The 7,788-nt window shown below is 44.3% G+C and overlaps 1 pseudogene; it reads right to left on the bottom strand.

Annotated features, from left to right (window-relative positions):
• Positions 1-6,867: 6,867 nt before the first annotated feature.
• Positions 6,868-7,182, bottom strand: LOC123641036 (annotated as a pseudogene).
• Positions 7,183-7,788: the final 606 nt, after the last annotated feature.

Here is a 7,788-nt window from a genome sequence, read left to right as displayed (position 1 = left end):
CGCTGGCCTAGCACTGGCGCCTCCTCTGGGGCACCGCGGGCTCGGTGGATTGGCCACCCGAGGAACAGGCCCACTTTTTCCCCTCCTCTTTCGTGCCGGTCTCGGGGACGGACGCTCCAGGCGCGGCGCCGAGTGGAGGCGAGGGAGCCGGGGAGGGGGAAGGGGCCACCCGGGCCACGGGTTTTAACCCCTGACTCCCCGCGACGCCCAGAGTGCTGGAGGGGAGAGCCGAGGTAGACTTCAGGTGGGGAAGGATGGGCCGTCGGGGTCAGGGTGGGGAAGTGGGCTGCAGGAACGGGAAAGCTCAGGGTAGGGTGCGCCCTGTTATGTGCCCAGAACTCAGCATATGGATGGAATTAGGACACTTGCCATTCTTCATTCAGTTTGTAGTCTTGAGCATGTCACCTCAGAGTCTGCTTCCCGAGCTCTAATATTGGGTATTTTAATATTTTAAAATATCTTTAATTTCTTCCCACAATTGTTGGGAAGATCAAATGAGATAATGACCATCAAAGCACTCAAACCTCAAGAGAATTCCTAATTCCAGGTGCCTAGAATGCCAGCTGCCCTCTGTCTCTGCTCAGTCCACCAGTGCACCATCCCCAGACTGAAAATCAGCCTGGAGAGATCCTTTGCCCCTCCCCTGGAAGTTTTCCCCTGCTTTTCCCCCTCTCCCTCCCCAAACAAGACACACCTCTCCTTTGCCTTTGCTGGTGAGGCCTGCACCTCTCAGAGAGTGATGGCCACATTCAATCATTTTAAGAAGTAGAGATTGTCAAAGGGCTGTCTTTCCCACCAGAAGGTGAGCTCCCTGAGGGCAGAGCCCTGACACCCCCAGCCCAGGGTTGGTGCTCCATACCTTGTGCTGAATGAGTGCATGAACTAATAGGGCCCTAAGGAGAGAATAACCAGCTCTGCTCAGACCAGAAACAACCAAGCTCTCCAATCAAAAGGGCAGAGCCATTGTCCTGGCACTATCCCTAACTTGCTGGGCCACTTTGAGTAAATACATCCATTCTTTCTTTGGACCTTGACTTCCTGCCCAGCTTCTCTTGCAGAAATACTGGAAACTCCACAGAGTGAGAAGCGATGTTGAGCCATATCCCACTCTGGTAGAGAATTGGATTTCCAGGTTTAAACACTTGTGACTGACTGGCTGTCTATAAAGATATCTTCCTGGGCCAATGCTGGGCTCCCCATCCCAATGTGCTGTCAGGTCACAACACCCCCCTCCCCCCGACAAAGAGCAGTAGGAGGAACCACTGATCCCAGAAACAGCCCTTCCTCAGGGATCTCAGAATAAGGGACAAACATGATCTGTTCCCAGTGTCCTTTAGGCTTAACTTCTCCCACTCTAATCTGGCCAGTCTCTTCCTTTCCCTTCAGTATATACTTTAACAGATAATGAGAGCTAGGTATGTCATCATGCTTCCCTTTTTGCGTTGGCTTTCAAGAAGCTCAGAGTTAAATTTAGTGCTAAATTGCATAAGCAGTCTCATCCCAAGGGTCTGGGCCAGTGATCCTTTCCTTTCTCCGTCTTTGTCTATGTGCTGTGCACATATATTCATGTCTTAGATGTAAGAGGACATGGATTAAGATAGGCCTCCCGACATCCTGACCATTCTACTTCAAAGAAAGTTTTCTACCATCTCAACCCTCCTCTCTATCCTCATTATCTCCAGAGCTCAGGCCATTGTCATTCCTTACTTAGCCTTTCCCGGCAGCCTCTAAGCAGGTTTCCTGCTCCTAGTCTGGGCTCCTCCAATCTATTTTCCTCCACCTGCCATGAAAACTATGCTGATCATTTCTATTGACAGATCTGATCACATCACCTTCCCACTTAAAACCGAATATTGACTTCCTTCCATTTACAGATTAAAATCCAAAAATTTCAGCATTGGATTCAAGACCATGCACATTTTGGCTCCTATCTACCATTGCCCAACCACACATCTCCCCAGACTGGCCATGCATTGTCACACCTCCGTATCCTTGTACCTGTTTTCCTTCTGCCTGGACTATCTTTCTTCTACTTCATCTTGTGAATGGAGCAAAAGTCAGCTCTGAGTCACTTCCCCTCTGAGACCTTCTCTGATTTCCCCAGGCGAATTGAATTTTTGGTCTTTTTTTTTTTTTTTTTTTTTTTACCCCCATAGCCTTTTCAGTTGTAATAATAGCTATTGGAGTATAAATATTTATCTGCATTTCTATCCTGTATTGTGAGTGCAGGTGCCTTTTTTCATTTATATCTGTATTTCCACACTTAACAAAATCCCCAACACACAAAGATACTGAATAAATAATTGCTGCATAAATGAGCGAAGACCTCAGTGATTTGCAGAGACATTCTTTCATGGAAGTGCCTTTAGCACCCCTATTGGCTTTAGCTTTAGTCACTGATTGACATAAGAAACAAGCACTTGAGGAAAGTTTTTGTGTCTTCTGCAGAATTACTATTGGAGATAGTTGTCCATATATCATCCAATATTCTTTAAAAAAGGAGACTTGATCAATTCTTCCAAGATCTAGTCAGGGAAAAAAATGCATCTACCCATAGCAATTTGTTGCACCAAGAGTATGTCTGGTATCTGTTTGCTTCCTTCATAGGGAACTTGCTCATTGCCTTCCAAGACAGCCCATTCCACTGTTGGACAACTCTGTTAGAAACTTCTTTGTATTAAACTGAAATCTGATTCTCTGTGACACCCTGCATTGCTCTTAGCTCTGTCCCTAAGGCTTGTCTTTTGAGAGCTCTGCAGAGATTTGAGGCAGAGAACCCCTCTTCCATACTTTGACCTTTACCAATTTTGGTCCCTGGATCCCTCATGCCACATTAAACCTTTCCTTCAAATGTACCAAGCTCTTTGCCCTCCACGTTTCTGCACATGCTGTTTCTTCTGCCTGGAATGCCCTCCCTATACCCACTTTTATCTGTCTGGCAAACTTCCTTATTTTCAAGGGTCATGGTAATTGCTAAGTCCTTCATTCACGCAACAATTATTGAGTGGCAATGTTGTGCCAGGCACAGTGCTAAGTGCTAGGGACACAGTGGAGAACAAGACAAACACCGATGCTTATAGTACGGGTTCTCTTTTGACAACTCAAAATAAGCGACTGAGGCAAAGATCTCAATCAGTGGAGGTTTATTAAACCAAAGTTTGAGGACTTGCCCAGGAAAAACACAAGCCACAGATATATCTGTGACTGTTTCCCCCCAACACACACACACAAAGCAAGATTTGGGAACTCAGCATTTAAAGGGGAGAGGGCACACACAAAGAAAAAGGATGGGGGTGTGAGGCAAATGGTTCCATTCTTGTGAGGCCCAGAAAATCTATATTTTATATAAGATAAGGTGAATATTTGAAGAGAAAAAGAGAGTGAAGGAAGAATCAATTATGTAGATGTCCCTTGGTGGGGGGAAGAATGATTGATCTTGTCTTGTCTGTGTTCTGCACCTGGGAAGATAAACTTGTAATCAACATTATTAGTGTGGAATAGAACCGATTTTAGTTTTAGGAGCTAGATTTAGCATGTAGACATAAAGTTACAATTTGCGTGTCCTTGTTTTATGGGAGGTAAGCTAGGAATTCCCTTATGAATGACCTGTGGGGGCAGTCCTTATAGATACTGAGGTCTTTTGCCTTTCTGTGGGGCATGTGGCTAATGCATAATGTTAGTAACAGTTATTCATTTGGAAGGGGATTGTTGCATGACTCAGTCTCCAGGCTTGACTTTCCCTTTTGCATAAGGAGCTAGGGGGTGGTCCTGAGATTTTCATTTTCCTTTACGCTTTGAAGCTTCTTTGATGGTTTCTGAATTAGCTTCTCTCTCTTCCACACTTCCGTTTCTCCGTCAGAGCACTTATTACATTGTATTATTGATAGGTTTTGTGTCACCTCCTCTATAATGAGTTCCTTGAGAACACAGACTACTATTTATCTAGTATCTTCCCTTGCCTTCAGCACACAGCTTTGTACATATTAGCTGCTAAATAAAAGTTTGTGGAATAATATCCTTGTTCCTTCAAAGAATCCTCTGGTGACTACTTGTGCGTAACTAAAAGGCCTCCTCCTGGGCTGCAGGTTGCTTAATTAGCATATCGAGAAGGATCAAAAAGATCAGTGTCAGGAAAGACTTCTTAGCCTAGTCCACTTAATTCTGTCAATAAGATTCTAAAACAAGATTCACTACAAGACAATTAATATAAGAAGACTATATAATAGAGACCTACACCAGTGGTACGATGATAAATGTCTAACAACCAGCTCTCCAAGGGGCCAATGTTCTGGTGTTTCCAGTTGTCAATTTCTGTGGTGTAAAAATTCCAGCTGTGGCCAGTTCAAGCTACCAGTGTGACATCACTGAATGCGCAGTTGAGAGGGGATGCACAGTGGGACACTGTTATATAGTATTTCCTCCACATAGATACAATAGATGTAAATAACCTTAAAAATACTGATAGTAGTAAAATAATTAGGAAGTGATGAGTTTGAGTATTTAGTACTTCTGTTTTAAATATAACTTATCAGTTTATGTAATTTAATTTTTAATAATGACTGTGTTTAATAATTTCTGAAAGTTTAACACTTGGCTCTCCTGAGCCAGTATAAGCCAGCTCTGGGACACTGCCTTTACACGATCAAGCACTGAAAAGGAGTGAACAAACTGACTCTTCAAAGCTGGGCCCCATTTATATACATTGGGAGGGAAAGTTGTATTTAAAGGAGCTGTCAGTTAATTTCTTTGTAAAATGAACAATCCCTAGCCTACTCCCACCCCCCAACCAAGTCAGTCACTCATCTATGTAACAAATATTTATTTATTTATTTAATTTATTTATTTTTTTTGAGACAGAGTCTCACTTTGTTGCCCGGGCTAGAGTGAGTGCCGTGGTGTCAGCCTAGCTCACAGCAACCTCAAACTCCTGGGCTTAAGCGATCCTACTGCCTCAGCCTCCCGAGTAGCTGGGAATACAGGCATGCGCCACCATGCCCGGCTAATTTATATATATATATATATATCTATATATATATTTTTAGTTGTCCATATAATTTTCATTTCTATTTTTAGTAGAGATGGGGTCTCGCTCAGGCTGGTCTCGAACTCCTGACCTCGAGCGATCCACCCGCCTCAGCCTCCCAGAGGGCTAGGATTACAGGCGTGAGCCACCGCGCCCGACCCAAATATTTATTTAAAATCTACTATTATTTTAGGACATGTTCATTTTTATCTCCAGATATTGTGCATATAGTTGGCCTAAATAAGTGTTTGCAGAATGGATGGATGAATCCTCAATACCTCAAATAGTGCCTGGTGCATTGTGGATGCCCAATAAATATTTATGGGAGTGATGAATGCATCTTCTTAATGTGAGGTTCACCTGTATTTATTTATATGGGTTTTTATGTGGCTTTGTGAATATTCTGAGGCTTTTTTTCTCCCCCACTGAGCCCTCTCTTCCCAGGACAATCTGTACACAGAGAGTGTGATGGAGGAATTATCAGGAAACCAGGAAGGGGGAACACCTAGCCTTTAATTTCAAAGAGCCTCATGAGGGAATTGAGTGGGGACACGGTGTCTTCAGTAGAAGACATGGAGTGGGCTCACCCTTCAGCCAGGTGCTAAGCTCTGACACTGACCGAGGCCTCCCCTGCTGCAGGCGTCAGCACTCACCAAGCACCAAGGAGAATGGACCTTCTGCTCGTGCCTCCTTCACAGTCAGGGGGGCCTTTGAGAAGCAGTTTGTCTGCATAGACTCCTTTCAGTGGGCCTGTGAGGGTGTACTTGGAGCACTGGAGAACGGTGCCATATAATTTGGGTCATGCAGCCAGATGGTGGCAGGCACAGTATCCACCCAAAGGGGGCAATGTGGAGCCACCAGAGTTATCTTTGAAAAATGTAAATCCGATAAGTCACTTAAAACCTTTTCATTGCGCTTAGAATAAAATCCGAATCCTTTGCCACAATTTGTAAATTGTTCCATGGCCTGGCCCCTATCTACTCTCTGACTTCAGACCACTCTCCCTTGTGTCCACTGTGCTCTGGCACGTGGCCTTCCTTCTGTCCCTGGGGTACACCGAGCTGCCCAGTTCCTCCCCCGGCTCTTTGCCCTGCTTGGAATGCTCTTCCCTCACCTTTTCCACAGCTGACACTTTACTCAGCTCAAGTATCACTTCTTTAGTGATGTTTCCCTGTTTCAACGTACCCAATAATGTCTGCCTTCGAGTCATTTTCTAACATATCACCTTGTTTTACTTCCTTTGTGTCACTTATCATTATCTGAAATATATTTTTTTACTTGTATATGATCTGTCTCTCCCATGAGCATGAAAGCTCTCTGACAGCCTGGCCCTCGATTCTTTTTTTTTTTTTTGAGACAGAGTCTCACTCTGTTGCCTGAGCTAGAGTGCCGTGGCGTCAGCCTAGCTCACAGCAACCTCAAACTCCTGGGCTCAAGCAATCCTACTGCCTCAGCCTCCCGAGTAGCTGGGACTACAGGCATGCGCCACCATGCCCAGCTAATTTTTTTCTATGTATATTTTAGCTGTCCATATAATTTCTTTCTATTTTTAGTAGAGACGGGGTCTTGCTCTTGCTCAGGCTGGTCTCAAACTCCTGAGCTCAAACAATCCGTCCGCCTTGGCCTCCCAGAGCGCTAGGATTATAGGCGTGAGCCACCGCGCCCGGCCCAGCCCTTGATTCTTGACCACTGCTATATCCCTAGCTCCTAGAATACTGCCTAGCACACAGGATAGGCCTACTGAAGTGTGTGTGTGTGTGTGTGTGTGTGTGTGTTGTGTATGTGTGAACATAACCTCAAGATTTTTTTTGTCTTCATAATGAAAAAAAAGATGAGGCTTAGAACTAGATCACTTGGCCCTTTTTCTTTCTATCTACTCCCAGTTCAAAATGTTTGCGTCTCTTAATAGCCAGCATTCTCTTACATCTGCAATTGGGCTCAATGCACTGAAGCCTCAGCACAATCTTCTTTGTAGTTTTAGACTTTTTCTGGAAAATTGGTTTAGTCTGCCTATCACAGCCACTCTACTTCCTGTCATAACACTGCTTTCCATGAGCACACAGAGAATCCTTACTCTCCTTGTACTATGTCACTTTGTGGAGTTGGTGACTGGCACATTTCTTACAGAAAGTCTGGAGGGTTTTAGGAACATTCACCATGGTTGTGGGAGCACTACTGGCATGGAAAGTGAATTTTCTTTTTTTTTTTTTTTTAGAGGCAGGGTCTCACTCTGTTGCCTGGGCTGGAGTGTAGTGGCACAATCAAAATCATAGCTCACTGCAGTCTCAAACTTCTGGGCTCAAGGGATCCTCCTATCTCAGCCTCTCGAGTAGCTGAGATTACAGGTGTGTGCCACCATGCCTGGCTAATTTTTAAAAAAATTTTTTTGTAGAGACAGGATCTCACTGTGTTGCCCATGCTGGTCTTAAACTCCTGGCCTCAAGCAATCTCCTGGCCTTGGCCTCCCAAAGTGCTGGGATTACAGGTGTGAGCCACCATGTTCAGCCAATTTTTAAAAAATGAATGAAAATAAGTGGAGGATAGAATACTTATCTGTATTATCCAATTCATGTGAGGAGTAAACCCTCAACTCAAGACTCCAAATTCTTGGAATTCAAGCATATTAGTATTTTCATCATTATTACTACTATGCTCACTTTTATTATCATCCCATCACCATCATTGTCAACAATAGTGCTGCCTGGCACATGGGAGTACTCAATGTTTGTTGAATGACTGATGAATGAACAGCAACTTTACAGCTG

The sequence above is a fragment of the Lemur catta genome, chromosome 7 (assembly GCF_020740605.2).
Source record: "Lemur catta isolate mLemCat1 chromosome 7, mLemCat1.pri, whole genome shotgun sequence".
Classification (NCBI taxonomy): Eukaryota; Metazoa; Chordata; class Mammalia; order Primates; family Lemuridae; genus Lemur; species Lemur catta.
The sequence above is the reverse complement of the archived record's forward strand: the minus strand, read 5'-3'. Positions and strand labels throughout refer to the sequence as shown.